This window comes from Schistocerca gregaria, chromosome 8 (assembly GCF_023897955.1).
Source record: "Schistocerca gregaria isolate iqSchGreg1 chromosome 8, iqSchGreg1.2, whole genome shotgun sequence".
Classification (NCBI taxonomy): Eukaryota; Metazoa; Arthropoda; class Insecta; order Orthoptera; family Acrididae; genus Schistocerca; species Schistocerca gregaria.
This window is the reverse complement of record NC_064927.1, coordinates 14,580,371-14,599,881: the sequence shown is the minus strand read 5'-3', so window position 1 is coordinate 14,599,881 and position 19,511 is coordinate 14,580,371. Positions and strand designations below refer to the sequence as shown.

At 46.8% G+C, this 19,511-nt stretch overlaps 10 non-coding genes across 10 annotated transcripts; all 10 read left to right on the top strand.

Moving 5' to 3' along the window:
• Positions 1–2,036: 2,036 nt before the first annotated feature.
• Trnak-cuu (transfer RNA lysine (anticodon CUU)) lies at positions 2,037–2,109 on the top strand. The gene has a single exon. It is a non-coding gene; the product is annotated as a tRNA-Lys (tRNA).
• A 1,428-nt stretch (positions 2,110–3,537) lies between these two features.
• Trnak-cuu (transfer RNA lysine (anticodon CUU)) lies at positions 3,538–3,610 on the top strand. The gene has a single exon. It is a non-coding gene; the product is annotated as a tRNA-Lys (tRNA).
• A 1,466-nt stretch (positions 3,611–5,076) lies between these two features.
• On the top strand, positions 5,077–5,149 carry Trnak-cuu (transfer RNA lysine (anticodon CUU)). Its single transcript has one exon. It is a non-coding gene; the product is annotated as a tRNA-Lys (tRNA).
• Positions 5,150–6,574: 1,425 nt separating this feature from the next.
• On the top strand, positions 6,575–6,649 carry Trnak-cuu (transfer RNA lysine (anticodon CUU)). The gene has a single exon. It is a non-coding gene; the product is annotated as a tRNA-Lys (tRNA).
• A 1,476-nt stretch (positions 6,650–8,125) lies between these two features.
• On the top strand, positions 8,126–8,198 carry Trnak-cuu (transfer RNA lysine (anticodon CUU)). Its single transcript has one exon. It is a non-coding gene; the product is annotated as a tRNA-Lys (tRNA).
• Positions 8,199–9,629: 1,431 nt separating this feature from the next.
• Trnak-cuu (transfer RNA lysine (anticodon CUU)) lies at positions 9,630–9,702 on the top strand. Its single transcript has one exon. It is a non-coding gene; the product is annotated as a tRNA-Lys (tRNA).
• Positions 9,703–11,130: 1,428 nt separating this feature from the next.
• Positions 11,131–11,203, top strand: Trnak-cuu (transfer RNA lysine (anticodon CUU)). Its single transcript has one exon. It is a non-coding gene; the product is annotated as a tRNA-Lys (tRNA).
• Positions 11,204–15,679: 4,476 nt separating this feature from the next.
• Positions 15,680–15,752, top strand: Trnak-cuu (transfer RNA lysine (anticodon CUU)). Its single transcript has one exon. It is a non-coding gene; the product is annotated as a tRNA-Lys (tRNA).
• Positions 15,753–17,185: 1,433 nt separating this feature from the next.
• Positions 17,186–17,258, top strand: Trnak-cuu (transfer RNA lysine (anticodon CUU)). The gene has a single exon. It is a non-coding gene; the product is annotated as a tRNA-Lys (tRNA).
• A 1,428-nt stretch (positions 17,259–18,686) lies between these two features.
• On the top strand, positions 18,687–18,759 carry Trnak-cuu (transfer RNA lysine (anticodon CUU)). Its single transcript has one exon. It is a non-coding gene; the product is annotated as a tRNA-Lys (tRNA).
• The last annotated feature ends 752 nt before the right edge of the window (positions 18,760–19,511 follow it).

The following is a 19,511-nucleotide window of genomic DNA, read 5'->3' as shown; positions in this document are numbered from 1 at the left end:
TGGCCTAATGGATAAGGCGTCGGACTTCGGATCTGAAGATTACATGTTCGTATGCTGTCACGCTCGCGTTTTATCAGTTCTGAAAAAGAAACATACCGTTTTAATGTAGCATTTGAGCAGTACGAAACCGTCTGAATGTTGCTGTTGACCATTTTCTACTTGGAGATGCTCTTGAGCTTGAAACACGCACTACAAGACCGGTGTTAACTAGCGGAATGGTCGGCAGAGTGCCGTCACCGCGAGTTTCCACTGGCACTTGCACATCTAAAACAACGTCGGAAAATAACTCGTTCGCCTTTTGAGTCACATCAAGTATGAGTGTTAATTTTGACGCCACTAGCTCTGCAGGTTGTCATGCAATTCCTTTACCTCTCAGAAATGATTATGAAATAAAAGTGAAGTACGTGACGAGTGTGACGTTAGGAAAACATTAGGCAGCATGGAGAGATTCTGTATGGGACCACCCAACCCAAACGAGTACTATAAGACGTGCTGCCCGGCAAGTATTCACCGAAGCAGCCCGGCTAGCTCAGTCTGTAGAGCATGAGACTCTTAACCTCAGGGTCGTGGGTTCGTGATCCACGCTGGGCGGAACGGAATTATGTTCCGCTGCAGATGTAAATTACCATTTTTCTGAGTAACGTGATGTAATGGAAATAGCAACTTTAAACTTTGCCTACGTCTCTGTCAGTCGCAAGGAAACTGTATTTGAAGGTGAAGGTGATTTTGTAGACATGTGTGAAAGACATGTTCTGAAATGCAAGTGTTGTTGTTTGGAGAGGACATCGGTTACGTGTCAGATGTGTAGCCAAGCAGTAATGGGTCACCATAGCTGAAAATTTTAGTCGGTAATATGAAGTGTTGTCAGCTGAAGTCTGATGATCCAGACGACCGTAAGGACGAAGTACGCAGAAGCACCGCTCGCCGCGCCTCTTTAGCTCAGTGGTTGAGCACTGGACTAGTAAACCAAGGCTCGTGAGTTCCATCCTCAAAGGAAGAAGTCGAATTTTGGAAATCAGTTGCGCGTCGTGGCCGTATGGCAAACAGTATCTGTGATGACGAACAATTAGCGACATGCCTTTTATTAAGAATTACTCTCAGATGTGATTAAGGCGAATGGCGCAGATAAAGCCTTTGCCAAAGCGGTACAGCATAAGGTGGGACGAGGCAGTCTGAATTACATTTTATAGATGTATTTCTCACATATGTCAGAGCCTCTCGCGGTCGTCGTCGTCGTCGTCGTCGTCGTCGCCGCCGCTTCTGCAGAAGTAGCAAATGGCCATCGTGGCAAATGCGGCGAGGCACGCCCTGCCTTCGATTCCGTATGCACAAAGTGTGTGGTCTTGTTTCCCAGTCTATATTTGGTCATCACGTAAGAGGTTGAAAGTAACGAATGGGGGGGGGGGGGGGGGGAAGAGCAAGGGCAGCGGCTGTGTAGAACGAAAACACAAATTATCAGGGGTGAGAGCGTTTCGAGATGAGTCATATACAAGTTGCACTTAGTCGTCAGTGACTGTGTGGCCTAATGGATAAGGCGTCGGGCTTCGGATCTGAAGATTACAGGTTCGAATGCTGTCACGCTCGTGTTTTATCAGTTCTGAAAAAGAAACGTACCGTTTTAATGTAGCATTTGAGCAGTACGAAACCGTCTGAATGTTGCTGTTGACCATTTTCTGCTTGGAGATGCTCTTGAGCTTGAAACACATACTACAAGACCGGTGTTAACTAATGAAATGGTCGGCAGAGTCCCGTCACCGCGAGTTTCCACTGGCACTTGCACATCTAAAACAACGTCGGAAAGTAACTCGTTCGCCTTTTGAGTCACATCAAGTATGAGTGTTAATTTTGACGCCACTAGCTCTGAAGGTTGTCATGCAATTCCTTTACCTCTCAGAAATGATTATGAAATAAAAGTGAAGTACGTGACGAGTGTGACATTAGGAAAACATTAGGCAGCATGGAGAGATTCTGTATGGGACCACCCAACCCAAACGAGTACTGTGTGACGTGCTGCCTGGCAAGCATTCACCGAAGCAGCCCGGCTAGCTCAGTCAGTAGAGCATGAGAGTCTTAATCTCAGGGTCGTGGGTTCGAGCCCCACGTTGGGCGGAACGGAATTTTGTTCCGCTGCAGATGTAAATTACCGTTTTTCTGATTAACGTGATGTAATGGACATAGCAACTTTAAACTTTGCCTACGTCTCTGTCAGTCGCAAGGAAACTGTATTTGAAGGTGAAGGTGATTTTGTAGACATGTGTGAAACACATGTTCTGAAATGCAAGTGTTGTTGTTTGGAGAGGACATCGGTTACGTGTCAGATGTGTAGCCAAGCAGTAATGGGTCGCCATAGCTGCAAATATTAGTCGGTAATATGAAGTGTTGTCAGCTGAAGTCTGATGATCCAGACGACCGTAAGGACGAAGTACGCAGAAGTACCGCTATTTCGCGCCTCTTTAGCTCAGTGGTAGAGCACTGGACTAATAAACCAAGGGTAGTGAGTTCCATCCTCAAAGGAAGAAGTCGAATTTTGGAAATCAGTTGCGCTTCGTGGCCGTATAGCAAACAGTATCTGTGATGACGAACAATTAGCGACATGCCATTTATTAAGAATTACTCTCAGATGTGATTAAGGCGAATGGCGCAGATGAAGCCTTTGCCAAAGCGGTACAGCATAAGGTGGGACGAGGCAGTCTGAATTACATCTTATAGATGTATTTCTCACATATGTCAGAGCCTCACGCGGTCGTCGTCGTCGTCGCCGCCACCGCTTCTGCAGAAGTAGCAAATGGCCATCATGGCAAATGCGGCGAGGCACGCCCTGCCTTCGATTCCGTATGCACAATGTGTGTGGTCTTGTTTCCCAGTCTATATTTGGTCGGTCACGTAAGAGGTTGAATGTAACGAATGGGTGGGAAAGAGCAAGGGCAGCGGCTGTGTAGAACGAAAACACAAATTATCAGGGGTGTGGGCGTTTCGAGATGAGTCATATACAAGTTGCACTCGGTCGTCAGTGACTGTGTGGCCTAATGGATAAGGCGTCGGACTTCGGATCTGAAGATTACAGGTTCGAATGCTGTCACGCTCGTGTTTTATCAGTTCTGAAAAAGAAACATACCGTTTTAATGTAGCATTTGAGCAGTACGAAACCGTCTGAATGTTGCTGTTGACCATTTTCTGCTTGGAGATGCTCTTGAGCTTGAAACACACACTACAAGACCGGTGTTAACTAGCGAAATGGTCGGCAGAGTGCCGTCACCGCGAGTTTCCACTGGCACTTGCACATCTAAAACAACGTCGGAAAGTAACTCGTTCGCCTTTTGAGTCACATCAAGTATGAGTGTTAATTTTGACGCCACTAGCTCTGCAGGTTGTCATGCAATTCCTTTACCTCTCAGAAATGATTATGAAATAAAAGTGAAGTACGTGACGAGTGTGACGTTAGGAAAACATTAGGCAGCATGGAGAGAGTCTGTATGGGACCACCCAACCCAAACGAGTACTGTGTGACGTGCTGGCCGGCAAGTATTCACCGAAGCAGCCCGGCTAGCTCAGTCGGTAGAGCATGAGACTCTTAATCTCAGGGTCGTGGGTTCGAGCCCCACGCTGGGCGGAACGGAATTTTGTTCCGCTGCAGATGTAAATTACCGTTTTTCTGATTAACGTGTTGTAATGGAAATAGCAACTTTAAACTTTGCCTACATCTCTGTCAGTCGCAAGGAAACTGTATTTGAAGGTGAAGGTGATTTTGTAGACATGTGTGAAAGACATGTTCTGAAATGCAAGTGTTGTTGTTTGGAGAGGACATCGGTTACGTGTCAGATGTGTAGCCAAGCAGTAATGGGTCGCCATAGCTGCAAATATTAGTCGGTAATATGAAGTGTTGTCAGCTGAAGTCTGATGATCCAGACGACCGTAAGGACGAAGTACGCAAAAGTACCGCTAGGCCGCGCCCCTTGAGCTCAGTGAAAGAGCACTGGACTAGTAAACCAAGGGTCGTGAGTTCCATCCTCAAAGGAAAAGGTCGTATTTTGGAAATCAGTTGCGCGTCGTGGCCGTATAGCAAACAGTATCTGTGATGACGAGCAATTAGCGACATGCCTTTTATTAAGAATTACTCTCAGATGTGATTAAGGCGAATGGCGCACATAAAGCCTTTGCCAAAGCGGTACAGCATAAGGTGGGACGAGGCAGTCTGAATTACATTTTATAGATGTGTTTCTCACATATGTCAGAGCCTCTCGCGGTCGTCGTCGTCGTCGTCGTCGTCGTCGTCGTCGTCGTCGTCGTCGTCGCCGTCGCCGCCGCCGCTTCTGCAGAAGTGGCAAATGGCCATCGTGGCAAATGCGGCGAGGCACGCCCTGCCTTCGATTCCGTATGCACAAAGTGTGTGGTCTTGTTTCCCAGTCTATATTTGGTCATCACGTAAGAGGTTGAAAGTAACGAATGGGTGGGAAAGAGCAAGGGCAGCGGCTGTGTAGAACGAAAACACAAATTATCAGGGGTGTGAGCGTTTCGAGATGAGTCATATACAAGTTGCACTTAGTCGTCAGTGACTGTGTGGCCTAATGGATAAGGCGTCGGGCTTCGGATCTGAAGATTACAGGTTCGAATGCTGTCACGCTCGTGTTTTATCAGTTCTGAAAAAGAAACGTACCGTTTTAATGTAGCATTTGAGCAGTACGAAACCGTCTGAATGTTGCTGTTGACCATTTTCTGCTTGGAGATGCTCTTGAGCTTGAAACACACACTACAAGACCGGTGTTAACTAGCGAAATGGTCGGCAGAGTCCCGTCACCGCGAGTTTCCACTGGCACTTGCACATCTAAAACAACGTCGGAAAGTAACTCGTTCGCCTTTTGAGTCACATCAAGTATGAGTGTTAATTTTGACGCCACTAGCTCTGCAGGTTGTCATGCAATTCCTTTACCTCCCAGAAATGATTATGAAATAAAAGTGAAGTACGTGACGAGTGTGACGTTAGGAAAACATTAGGCAGCATGGAGAGATTCTGTATGGGACCACCCAACCCAAACGAGTACTATGTGACGTGCTGCCCGGCAAGTATTCACCGAAGCAGCCCAGCTAGCTCCGTCGGTAGAGCATGAGACTCTTAATCTCAGGGTCGTGGGTTCGTGCCCCACGCTGGGTGGAACGGAATTTTGTTCCGCTGCAGATGTAAATTACCGTTTTTCTGATTAACGTGATGTAATGGAAATAGCAACTTTAAACTTTGCCTACGTCTCTGTCAGTCGCAAGGAAACTGTATTTGAAGGTGAAGGTGATTTTGTAGACATGTGTGAAAGACATGTTCTGAAATGCAAGTGTTGTTGTTTGGAGAGGACATCGGTTACGTGTCAGATGTGTAGCCAAGCAGTAATGGGTCGATATAGCTGCAAATATTAGTCGGTAATATGAAGTGTTGTCAGCTGAAGTCTGATGATCCAGACGACCGTAAGGACGAAGTACGCAAAAGTACCGCTAGGCCGCGCCCCTTGAGCTCAGTGAAAGAGCACTGGACTAGTAAACCAAGGGTCGTGAGTTCCATCCTCAAAGGAAAAGGTCGAATTTTGGAAATCAGTTGCGCGTCGTGGCCGTATAGCAAACAGTATCTGTGATGACGAGCAATTAGCGACATGCCTTTTATTAAGAATTACTCCCAGATGTGATTAAGGCGAATGGCGCAGATAAAGCCTTTGCCAAAGCGGTACAGCATAAGGTGGGACGAGGCAGTCTGAATTACATTTTATAGATGTATTTCTCACATATGTCAGAGCCTCTCGCGGTCGTCGTCGTCGTCGCCGCCACCGCTTCTGCAGAAGTAGCAAATGGCCATCGTGGCAAATGCGGCGAGGCACGCCCTGCCTTCGATTCCGTATGCACAAAGTGTGTGGTCTTGTTTCCCAGTCTATATTTGGTCGGTCACGTAAGAGGTTGAATGTAACGAATGGGTGGGAAAGAGCAAGGGCAGCGGCTGTGTAGAACGAAAACACAAATTATCAGGGGTGTGAGCGTTTTGAGATGAGTCATATACAAGTTGCACTTGGTCGTCAGTGACTGTGTGGCCTAATGGATAAGGCGTCGGACTTCGGATCTGAAGATTACAGGTTCGAATGCTGTCACGCTCGTGTTTTATCAGTTCTGAAAAAGATACATACCGTTTTAATGTAGCATTTGAGCAGTACGAAACCGTCTGAATGTTGCTGTTGACCATTTTCTGCTTGGAGATGCTCTTCAGCTTGAAACACACACTACAAGACCGGTGTTAACTAGCGAAATGGTCGGCAGAGTGCCGTCACCGCGAGTTTCCACTGGCACTTGCACATCTAAAACAACGTCGGAAAGTAACTCGTTCGCCTTTTGAGTCACATCAAGTATGAGTGTTAATTTTGACGCCACTAGCTCTGCAGGTTGTCATGCAATTCCTTTACCTCTCAGAAATGATTATGAAATAAAAGTGAAGTACGTGACGAGTGTGACGTTGGGAAAACATTAGGCAGCATGGAGAGATTCTGTATGGGACGACCCAACCCAAACGAGTACTGTGTGACGTGCTACCCGGCAAGTAATAACCGAAGCAGCGGGGTAGCTCAGTCTGTAGAGCATGAGACTCTTAATCTCAGGGTCGTGGGTTCGAGCCCCACGCTGGGCGGACCGGAATTTTGTTCCGCTGCAGATGTAAATTATCGTTTTTCTGATTAACGTGATGTAATGGAAATAGCAACTTTAAACTTTGCCTACGTCTCTGTCAGTCGCAAGGAAACTGTATTTGAAGGTGAAGGTGATTTTGTAGACATGTGTGAAAGACATGTTCTGAAATGCAAGTGTTGTTGTTTGGAGAGCACATCGGTTATGTGTCAGATGTGTGGCCAAGCAGTAATGGGTCGCCATAGCTGCAAATATTAGTCGGTAATATGAAGTGTTGTCAGCTGAAGTCTGATGATCCAGACGACCGTAAGGACGAAGTACGCAAAAGTACCGCTAGGCCGCGCCCCTTCAGCTCAGTGGTAGAGCACTGGACTAGTAAACCAAGGGTCTTGAGTTCCATCCTCAAAGGAAAAGGTCGAATTTTGGAAATCAGTTGCGCGTCGTGGCAGTATAGCAAACAGTATCTGTGATGACGAACAATTAGCGACATGCCTTTTATTAAGAATTACTCTCAGATGTGATTAAGACGAATGGCGCAGATAAAGCCTTTGCCAAAGCGGTACAGCATAAGGTGGGACGAGGCAGTCTGAATTACATTTTATAGATGTATTTCTCACATATGTCAGAGCCTCTCGTAGTCGTCGTCGTCGTCGTCGTCGTCGTCGTCATCGTCGTCGTCGTCGTCGTCGTCGTCGTCGCCGCCGCCGCCGCTTCTGCAGATGTAGCAAATGGCCATCGTGGCAAATGCGGCGAGGCACGCCCTGCCTTCGATTCCGTATGCACAAAGTGTGTGGTCTTGTTTCCCAGTCTATATTTGGCCGGTCACGTAAGAGGTTGAATGTAACGAATGGGTGGGAAAGAGCAAGGGCAGCGGCTGTGTAGAACGAAAACACAAATTATCAGGGGTGTGAGCGTTTCGAGATGAGTCATATACAAGTTGCACTTGGTCGTCAGTGACTGTGTGGCCTAATGGATAAGGCGTCGGACTTCGGACCTGAAGATTACAGGTTCGAATGCTGTCACGCTCGTGTTTTATCAGTTCAGAAAAAGAATCATACCGTTTTAATGTAGCATTTGAGCTGTACGAAACCGTCTGAATGTTGCTGTTGACCATTTTCTGCTTGGAGATGCTCTTGAGCTTGAAACACACACTACAAGACCGGTGTTAACTAGCGAAATGGTCGGCAGAGTCCCGTCACCGCGTGTTTCCACTGGCACTTGCACATCTAAAACAACGTCGGAAAGTAACTCGTTCGCCTTTTGAGTCACATCATGTATGAGTGTTAATTTTGACGCCACTAGCACTGCAGGTTGTCATGCAATTCCTTTACCTCTCAGAAATGATTATGAAATAAAAGTGAAGTACGTGACGAGTGTGACGTTAGGAAAACATTAGGCAGCATGGAGAGATTCTGTATGGGACCACCCAACAAAAACGAGTACTGTGTGACGTGCTGGCCGGCAAGTATTCACCGAAGCAGCCCGGCTAGCTCAGTCGGCAGAGCATGAGACTCTTAATCTCAGGGTCGTGGGTTGGAGCCCCACTCTGGGCGGAACGGAATTTTGTTCCGCTGCAGATGTAAATTACCGTTTTTCTGATTAACGTGATGTAATGGAAATAGCAACTTTAAACTTTGCCTACGTCTCTGTCAGTCGCAAGGAAACTGTATTTGAAGGTGAAGGTGATTTTGTAGACATGTGTGAAAGACATGTTCTGAAATGCAAGTGTTGTTGTTTGGAGAGGACATCGGTTACGTGTCAGATGTGTAGCCAAGCAGTAATGGGTCGCCATAGCTGCAAATATTAGTTGGTAATATGAAGTGTTGTCAGCTGAAGTCTGATGAGCCAGACGACCGTAAGGACAAAGTACGCAAAAGTACCGCTAGGCCGCGCCCCTTGAGCTCAGTGGTAGAACACTGTACTAGTAAACCAAGGCTCGTGAGTTCCATCCTCATAGGAAGAAGTCCAATTTTGGAAATCAGTTGCACGTCGTGGCCGTATAGCAAACAGTATCTGTGATGACGAACAATTAGCGACATGCCTTATATTACGAATTACTCTCAGATGTGATTAAGGCGAATGGCGCAGATAAAGCCTTTGCCAAAGCGATACAGCATAATCTGGGACGAGGCAGTCTGCTTTACATTTTATAGATGTATTTCTCACATATGTCAGAGCCTCTCGTGGTCGTCGTCGTCGTCGTCGCCGACGCCGCTTCTGCAGAAGTAGCAAATGGCCATCGTGGCAAATGCGGCGAGGCACGCCCTGCCTTCGATTCCGTATGCACAAAGTGTGTGGTCTTGATTCCCAGTCTATATTTGGTCGGTCACGTAAGAGGTTGAATGTAACGAATGGGTGGGAAAGAGCAAGGGCAGCGGCTGTGTAGAACGAAAACACAAATTATCAGGGGTGTGAGCGTTTCGAGATGAGTCATATACAAGTTGCACTTGGTCGTCAGTGACTGTGTGGCATAATGGATAAGGCGTCAGACTTCGGATCTGAAGATTACAGGTTCGAATGCTGTCACGCTCGTGTTTTATCAGTTCTGAAAAAGAAACATACCGTTTTAATGTAGCATTTGAGCAGTACGAAACCGTCTTAATGTTGCTGTTGACCATTTTCTGCTTGGAGATGCTCTTCAGCTTGAAACACACACTACAAGACCGGTGTTAACTAGCGAAATGGTCGGCAGAGTGCCGTCACCGCGCGTTTCCACTGGCACTTGCACATCTAAAACAACGTCGGAAAGTAACTCGTTCGCCTTTTGAGTCACATCAAGTATGAGTGTTAATTTTGACGCCACTAGCTCTGCAGGTTGTCATGCAATTCCTTTACCTCTCAGAAATGATTATGAAATAAAAGTGAAGTACGTGACGAGTGTGACGTTAGGAAAACATTAGGCAGCATGGAGAGATTCTGTATGGGACCACCCAACCCAAACGAGTACTGTGTGACGTGCTGCCCGGCAAGTATTCACCGAACCTGCCTGGCTAGCTCAGTCGGTAGAGCATGAGACTCTTAATCTCAGGGGCGTGGGTTCGAGCCCCACGCTGGTCGGAACGGAATTTTGTTCCGCTTCAGATGTAAATTACCGTTTTTCTGATTAACGTGATGTAATGGAAATAGCAACTTTAAACTTTGCCTACGTCTCTGTCAGTCGCAAGGAAACTGTATTTGAAGGTGAAGGTGATTTCGTAGACATGTGTGAAAGTCATGTTCTGAAATGCAAGTGTTGTTGTTTGGAGAGGACATCGGTTACGTGTCAGATGTGTAGCCAAGCAGTAATGGGTCGCCATAGCTGCAAATATTAGTCGGTAATATGAAGTGTTGTCAGCTGAAGTCTGATGAGCCAGACGACCGTAAGGACGAAGTACGCAAAAGTATCGCTAGTCCGCGCCCCTTGAGCTCAGTGGTAGAGCACTGGACTAGTAAACCAAGGGTCGTGAGTTCCATCCTCAAAGGAAGAAGTCGAATTTTGGAAATCAGTTGCACGTCGTGGCCGTATAGCAAACAGTATCTGTGATGACGAACAATTAGCGACATGCCTTTTATTAAGAATTACTCTCAGATGTGATTAAGGCGAATGGCGCAGATAAAGCCTTTGCCAAAGCGGTACAGCATAAGGTGGGACGAGGCAGTCTGCTTTACATTTTATAGATGTATTTCTCACATATGTCATAGCCTCTCGTGGTCGTCGTCGTCGTCGCCGCCGCCGCTTCTGCAGAAGTAGCAAATGGCCATCGTTGCAAATGCTGCGAGGCACGCCCTGCCTTCGATTCCGTATGCACAAAGTGTGTGGTCTTGTTTCCCAGTCTATATTTGGCCGGTCACGTAAGAGGTTGAATGTAACGTATGGGTGGGAAAGAGCAAGGGCAGCGGCTGTGTAGAACGAAAACACAAATTATCAGGGTTGTGAGCGTTTCGAGATGAGTCATATACAAGTTGCACTTGGTCGTCAGTGACTGTGTGGCCTAATGGATAAGGCGTCGGACTTCGGATCTGAAAATTACAGGTTCGAATGCTGTCACGCTCGTGTTTTATCAGTTCTGAAAAAGAAACATACCGTTTTAATGTAGCATTTGAGCAGTACGAAACCGTCTGAATGTTGCTGTTGACCATTTTCTGCTTGGAGATGCTCTTGAGCTTGAAACACACACTACAAGACCGGTGTTAACTAGCGAAATGGTCGGCAGAGTGCCGTCACCGCGAGTTTCCACTGGCACTTGCACATCTAAAACAACGTCGGAAAGTAACTCGTTCGCCTTTTGAGTCACATCAAGTATGAGTGTTAATTTTGACGCCACTAGCTCTGCAGGTTGTCATGCAATTCCTTTACCTCTCAGAAATGATTATGAAATAAAAGTGAAGTACGTGACGAGTGTGACGTTAGGAAAACATTAGGCAGCATGGAGAGATTCTGTATGGGACCACCATACCCAAACGAGTACTGTGTGACGTGCTGCCTGGCAAGTATTCACTGAAGCAGCCCGGCTAGCTCAGTCGGTAGAGCATGAGACTCTTAATCTCAGGGTTGTGGGTTCGAGCCCCACGCTGGGCGGAACGGAATTTTGTTCCGCTGCAGATGTAAATTACCGTTTTTGTTATTAACGTCATGTAATGGAAATAGCAACTTTAAAATTTGCCTACGTCTCTGTCAGTCGCAAGGAAACTGTATTTGAAGGTGAAGGTGATTTTGTAGACATGTGTGAAGGACATGTTCTGAAATGCATGTGTTGTTGTTTGGAGAGGACATCGGTTACGTGTCAGATGTGTAGCCAAGCAGTAATGGGTCGCCATAGCTGCAAATATTAGTCGGTAAGATGAAGTGTTGTCAGCTGAAGTCTGATGATCCAGACGACCGTAAGGACGAAGTACGCAAAAGTACCGCTAGGCCGCGCCCCTTTAGCTCAGTGGTAGAGCACTGGACTAGTAAACCAAGGGTCGTGAGTTCCATCCTCAAAGGAAGAAGTCGAATTTTGGAAATCAGTTGCACGTCGTGGCCGTATAGCAAACAGTATCTGTGATGACGAACAATTAGCGACATGCCTTTTATTAAGAATTACTCTCAGATGTGATTAAGGCGAATGGCGCAGATAAAGCCTTTGCCAAAGCGGTACAGCATAAGGTGGGACGAGGCAGTCTGAATTACATTTTAAAGAAGTATTTCTCACATATGTCAGAGCTTCTCGCGGTCGTCGTCGTCGTCGTCGTCGTCGTCGTCGTCGCCGCCGCCGCTTCTGCCGAAGTAGCAAATGGCCATCGTGGCAAATGCGGCGAGGCACGCCCTGCCTTCGATTCCGTATGCACAAAGTGTGTGGTCTTGTTTCCCAGTCTATATTTGGTCGGTCACGTAAGAGGTAGAATGTAACGAATGGGTGGGAAAGAGCAAGGGCTGCGGCTGTGTAGAACGAAAACACAAATTATCAGGGGTGTGAGCGTTTCGAGATGATTCATATACAAGTTGCACTTGGTCGTCAGTGACTGTGTGGCCTAATGGATAAGGCGTCGGACTTCGGATCTGAAGATTACAGTTTCGAATGCTGTCACACTCGTGTCTTATCAGTTCTGAAAAAGAAACATACCGTTTTAATGTAGCATTTGAGCAGTACGAAACCGTCTGAATGTTGCTGTTGACCATTTTCTGCTTGGAGATGCTCTTGAGCTTGAAACACACACTACAAGACCGGTGTTAACTAGCGAAATGGTCGGCAGAGTGCCGTCACCGCGAGTTTCCACTGGCACTTGCACATCTAAAACAACGTCGGAAAGTAACTCGTTCGCCTTTTGAGTCACATCAAGTATGAGTGTTAATTTTGACGCCACTAGCTCTGCAGGTTGTCATGCAATTCCTTTACCTCTCAGAAATGATTATGAAATAAAAGTGAAGTACGTGACGAGTGTGACGTTAGGAAAACATTAGGCAGCATGGAGAGATTCTGTATGGGACCACCCAACCCAAACGAGTACTGTGTGACGTGCTGCCCGGCAAGTATTCACCAAAGCAGCCCAACTAGCTCAGTCGGTAGAGGATGAGACTCTTAATGTCAAGGTCGTGGGTGCGAGCCCCACGCTGGGCGGAACGGAATTTTGATCCGCTGCAGATGTAAATTACCGTTTTTTCTGATTAACGTGATGTAATGGAAATAGCAACTTTAAACTTTGCCTATGTCTCTGTCAGTCGCAAGGAAACTGTATTTGAAGGTGAAGGTGATTTTGTAGACATGTGTGAAACACATGTTCTGAAATGCAAGTGTTGTTGTTTGGAGAGGACATCGGTTACGTGTCAGATGTGTAGCCAAGCAGTAATGGGTCGCCATAGCTGCAAATATTAGTCGGTAATATGAAGTGTTGTCAGCTGAAGTCTGATGATCCAGACGACCGTAAGGACGTAGTACGCAAAAGTACCGCTAGGCCGCGCCCATTTAGCTCAGTGGTAGAGCACTGGACTAGTAAACCGAGGGTCGTGAGTTCCATCCTCAAAGGAAGAAGTCGAATTTTGGAAATCAGTTGCGCGTCGTGGCCGTATAGCTAACAGTACCTGTGATGACGAACAATTAGCGACATGCCTTTTATTAAGAATTACTCTCAGATGTGATTAAGGCGAATGGCGCAGTTAAAGCCTTTGCCAAAGCGGTACAGCATAAGGTGGGACGAGGCAGTCTGAATTACATGTTATAGATGTATTTCTCACATGTGTCTGAGCCTCTCGCGGTCGTCGTCGTCGTCGTCGTCGTCGTCGTCGTCGTCGTCGTCGTCGCCGCCGCCGCCGCCGTTTCTGCAGGAGTAGCAAATGGCCATCGTGGCAAATGCGGCGAGGCACGCCCTGCCTTCGTTTCCGTATGCACAAAGTGTGTGGTCCTGTTTCCCAGTCTATATTTGGTCGGTCACGTAAGAGGTTGAATGTAACGAATGGGTGGGAAAGAGCAAGGGCGGCGGCTGTGTAGAACGAAAACACAAATTATCAGGGGTGTGAGCGTTTCGAGATGAGTCATATACAAGCTGCACTTGGTCGTCAGAGACTGTGTGGCCTAATGAATAAGGCGTCGGACTTCGGATCTGAAGATTACAGGTTCCAATGCTGTCACACTCGTGTTTTATCAGTTCTGATAAAGAAACATACCGTTTTAATGTAGCATTTGAGCAGTACGAAACTGTCTGAATGTTGCTGTTGACCATTTTCTGCTTGAAGATGCTCTTGAGCTTGAAACACACACTACAAGACCGGTGTTAACCAGCGAAATGGTCGGCAGAGTGCCGTCACCGCGAGTTTCCACTGGCACTTGCACATCTAAAACAACGTCGGAAAGTAACTCGTCCGCCTTTTGAGTCACATCAAGTATGAGTGTTAATTTTGACGCCACTAGCTCTGCAGGTTGTCATGCAATTCCTTTACCTCTCAGAAATGATTATGAAATAAAAGTGAAGTACGTGAAGAGTGTGACGTTAGGAAAACATTAGGCAGCATGGAGAGATTCTGTACGGCACCACCCAACCCAAACGAGTACTGTGTGACGTGCTGCCCGGCAAGTGTTCACCCAAGCAGCCCGGCTAGCTCAGTCGGTAGGGCATGAGCCTCTTAATCTTAGGGTCATGGGTTCGAGCCCCACGCTGGTCGGAACGGAATTATGTTCCGTTGCAGATGTAAATTACCGTTTTTGTTATTAACGTGATGTAATGGAAATAGCAACTTTAAACTTTGCCTACGTCTCTGGCAGTCGCAAGGAAACTGTATTTGAAGGTGAAGGTGATTTTGTAGACATGTGTGAAAGACATGTTTTGAAATGCAAGTGTTGTTGTTTGGAGAGGACATCGGTTACGTGTCAGATGTGTAGCCAAGCAGTAATGGGTCGCCATAGCTGCAAATATTAGTCGGTAATATGAAGTGTTGTCAGCTGAAGTCTGACGATCCAGACGACCGTAAGTACGAAGTCCTTAAAAGTACCGCTAGGCCGCGCCTCTTTAGCTCAGTGGTAGAGCACTGGACTATTAAACCAAGGGACGTGAGTTCCATCCTCAAAGGAAGAAGTCGAATTTTGGCAATCAGTTGCGCGTCGTGGCCGTATAGCAAACAGCATCTGTGATGACGAACAATTAGCGACATGCCTCATATTAAGAATTACTCTCAGATGTGATTAAGGCGAATGGCGCAGATAAAGCCTTTGCCAAAGCGGTACAGCATAAGGTGGAACGAGGCAGTCTGAATTACATTTTATAGATGTATTTCTCACATATGTCAGAGCCTCTCGCGGTCGTCGCCGCCGCCGCTTCTGCAGAAGTAGCAAATGGCCATCGTGGCAAATGCGGCGAGGCACGCCCTGCCTTCGATTCCGTATGCACAAAGTGTGTGGTCTTGTTTCCCAGTCTATATTTGGTCGGTCACGTAAGAGGTTGAATGTAACGAATGGGTGGGAAAGAGCAAGGGCAGAGGCAGTGTAGAACGAAAACACAAATTATCAGGGGTGTGAGCGTTTCGAGATGAGTCATATACTAGTTACACTTGGTCGTCAGTGACTGTGTGGCCTAATGGATAATGCGTCGGACTGCGGATCTGAAGATTACAGGTTCGAATGCTGTCGCGCTCGTGTTTTATCAGTTCTGAAAAAGAAACATACCGTTTTAATGTAGCATTTGAGCAGTACGAAACCGTCTGAATGTTGCTGTTGACCATTTTCTGCTTGGAGATGCTCTTGAGCTTGAAACACACACTACAAGACCGGTGTTAACTAGCGATATGGTCGGCAGAGTGCCGTCACCGCGAGTTTCCACTGGCACTTGCACATCTAAAACAACGTCGGAAAGTAACTCGTTCGCCTTTTGAGTCACATCAAGTATGAGTGTTAATTTTGACGCCACTAGCTCTGCAGGTTGTCATGCAATTCCTTTACCTCTCAGAAATGATTATGAAATAAAAGTGAAGTACGTGACGAGTGTGACGTTAGGAAAACATTAGGCAGCATGGAGAGATTCTGTATGGGACCACCCAACCCAAACGAGTACTGTGTGACGTGCTGCCCGGCAAGTATTCAGCGAAGCAGCCCGGCTAGCTCAGTCGGTAGAGCATGAGACTCTTAATGTAATTGTCGTGGGTTCGAGCCCCACGCTGGGCGGAACGGAATTTTGTTCCGCTGCAGATGTAAATTACCGTTTTTCTGATTAACGTGATGTAATGGAAATAGCAACTTTAAACTTTGCCTACGTCTCTGTCAGTCGCAAGGAAACTGTATTTGAAGGTGAAGGTGATTTTGTAGACATGTGTGAAAGACATGTTCTGAAATGCAAGTGTTGTTGTTTGGAGAGGACATCGGTTACGTGTCAGATGTGTAGCCAAGCAGTAATGGGTCGCCATAGCTGCAAATATTAGTCGGTAATATGAAGTGTTGTCAGCTGAAGTCTTATGATCCAGACGACCGTAAGGACGAAGTACGCAAAAGCAACGCAAGGCCGCGCCGCTTTAGCTGAGTAGTAGAGCGCTGGACTAGTAAACCAAGGGTCGTGAGTTCCATCCTCAAAGGAAGAAGTCGAATTTTGGAAATCAGTTTCGCGTCGTGGCCGTATAGCAAACAGTATCTGTGACGACGAACAATTAGCGACATGCCTTTTATTAAGAATTACTCTCAGATGTGATTAAGGCGAATGGCGCAGATAAAGCCTTTGCCAAAGCGGTACAGCATAAGGTGGGACGAGGCAGTCTGAATTACATTTTATAGATGTATTTCTCACATATGTCAGAGCCTCTCGCGGTCGTCGTCGTCGTCGTCGTCGCCGCCGCCGCTTCTGCAGAAGTAGCAAATGGCCATCGTGGCAAATGCGGCGAGCCACGCCCTGCCTTCGATTCCGTATGCACAAAGTGTGTGGTCTTGTTTCCCCGTCTATATTTCGTCGGTCACGTAAGAGGTTGAATGTAACGAATGGGTGGGAAAGAGCAAGGGCAGCGGCTGTGTAGAACGAAAACACAAATTATCAGGGGTGTGAGCGTTACGAGATGAGTCATATACAAGTAGCACTTGGTCGTCAGTGACTGTGTGGTCTAATGGATAAGGCGTCGGACTTCGGATCTGAAGATTACAGGTTCGAATGCTGTCACGCTCGTGTTTTATCAGTTCTGAAAAAGAAACATACCGTTTTAATGTAGCATTTGAGCAGTACGAAACCGTCTGAATGTTGCTGTTGACCATTTTCTGCTTGGAGATGCTCTTGAGCTTGAAACACACACTACAAGACCGGTGTTCACTAGCGAAATTGTCCGCAGAGTGCCGTCACCGCGAGTTTCCACTGGCACTTGCACATCTAAAACAACGTCAGAAAGTAACTCGTTCGCCTTTTCAGTCACATCAAGTATGAGTGTTAATTTTGACGCCACTAGCTCTGCAGGTTGTCATGCAATTCCTTTACCACTCAGAAATGATTATGAAATAAAAGTGAAGTACGTGACGAGTGTGACGTTAGGAAAACATTAGGCAGCATGGAGTGATTCTGTATGGGACCACCCAACCCAAACGAGTACTGTGTGACGTGCTGCCCGGCAAGTATTCTCCGAACAGCCCGGCTAGCTCAGTCGGTAGAGCATGAGACCCTTAATCTCAGCGTCGTGGGTTCGACCCCCACGCTGGGAGGAACGGAATTTTCTTCCGCTGCAGATGTAAATTACCGTTTTTCTGATTAACGTGATGTAATGGAAATAGCAACTTTAAACTTTGCCTACGTCTCTGTCAGTCACAAGGAAACTGTATTTGAAGGTGAAGGTGATTTTGTAGACATGTGTGAAAGACATGTTCTGAAATGCAAGTGTTGTTGTTTGGAGACGACATCGGTTACGTGTCAGATGTGTAGCCAAGCAGTAATGGGTCGCCATAGCTGCAAATATTAGTCGGTAATATGAAGTGTTGTCAGCTGAAGTCTGATGATCCAGACGACCGTAAGGACGAAGTCCTCAAAAGTACCGCTAGGCCGCGCCTCTTTAGCTCAGTGGTAGAGCACTGGACTAGTAAACCAAGGGTCGTGAGTTCCATCCTCAAAGGAAGAAGTCGAATTTTGGAAATCAGTTGCGCGTCGTGGCCGTATAGCAAACAGTATCTGTGATGACGAACAATTAGCGATATGCCTCATATTAAGAATTACTCTCAGATGTGATTAAGGCGAATGGCGCAGATAAAGCCTTTGCCAATGCGGTACAGTATAAGGTGGGACGAGGCAGTCTGGATTACATTTTATAGATGTATTTCTCACATATGTCAGAGCCTCTCGCTGTCGTCGTCGTCGTCGCCGCCGCCGCTTCTGCAGAAGTAGCAAATGGCCATCGTGGCAAATGCGGCGAGGCACGCCCTGCCTTCGATTCCGTATGCACAAAGTGTGTGGTCTTGTTTCTCAGTCTATATTTGGTCGGTCACGTAAGAGGTTGAATGTAACGAATGGGTGGGAAAGAGCAAGGGCAGCGGCTGTGTAGAACGAAAACACAAATTATCAGGGGTGTGAGCGTTTAGAGATGAGTCATATACTAGTTACACTTGGTCGTCAGTGACTGTGTGGCCTAATGGATAAGGCGGCGGACTGCGGATCTGAAGATTACAGGTTCGAATGCTGTCACGCTCGTGTTTTATCAGTTCTGAAAAAGAAACATACCGTTTTAATGTAGCATTTGAGCAGTACGAAACCGTCTGAATGTTGCTGTTGACCATTTTCTGCTTGGAGATGCTCTTGAGCTTGAAACACACACTACAAGACCGGTGTTAACTAGCGAAATGGTCGGCAGAGTGCCGTCACCGCGAGTTTCCACTGGCACTTGCACATCTAAAACAACGTCGGAAAGTAACTCGTTCGCCTTTTGAGTCACATCAAGTATGAGTGTTAATTTTGACGCCACTAGCTCTGCAGGTTGTCATGCAATTCCTTTACCTCTCAGAAATGATTATGAAATAAAAGTGAAGTACGTGACGAGTGTGACGTTAGGAAAACGTTAGGCAGCATGGAGAGATTCTGTATGGGACCACCCAACCCAAACGAGTACTGTGTGACGTGCTGCCCGGCAAGTATTCACCGAAGCAGCCCGGCTAGCTCAGTCGGTAGAGCATGAGACTCTTCATGTAATGGTCGTGGGTTCGAGCCCCACGCTGGGCGGAACGGAATTTTGTTCCGCTGCAGATGTAAATTACTGTTTTTCTGATTAACGTGATGTAATGGAAATAGCAACTTTAAACTTTGCCTACGTCTCTGTCAGTCGCAAGGAAACTGTATTTGAAGGTGAATGTGATTTTGTAGACATGTGTGAAAGACATGACTTGAAATGCAAGTGTTGTTGTTTGGAGAGGACATCGGTTACGTGTCAGATGTGTAGCCAAGCAGTAATGGGTCGCCATAGCTGCAAATATTAGTCGGTAATATGAAGTGTTGTCAGCTGAAGTCTGATGATCCAGACGACCGTAACGACGAAGTACGCAAAAGTACCGCAAGGCCGCGCCCATTTAGCTCAGTGGCAGAGCGCTGGACTAGTAAACCAAGGGTCGTGATTTCCATCCTCAACGGAAGAACTGGCATTTTGGAAATCAGTTGCGCGTCGTGGCCGTATAGCAAACAGTATCTGTGATGACGAACAATTAGCGACATGCCTTTTATTAAGAATTACTCTCAGATGTGATTAAGGCGAATGGCGCAGATAAAGCCTTTGCCAAAGCGGTACAGCATAAGGCGGGACGAGGCAGTCTGAATTACATTTTATAGATGTATTTCTCACATATGTCAGAGCCTCTCGCTGTCGTCGTCGTCGTCGTCGCCGCCGCCGCCGCTTCTGCAGAAGTAGCAAATGGCCATCGTGGCAAATGCGGCGAGTCACGCCCTGCCTTCGATTCCGTATGCACAAAGTGTGTGGTCTT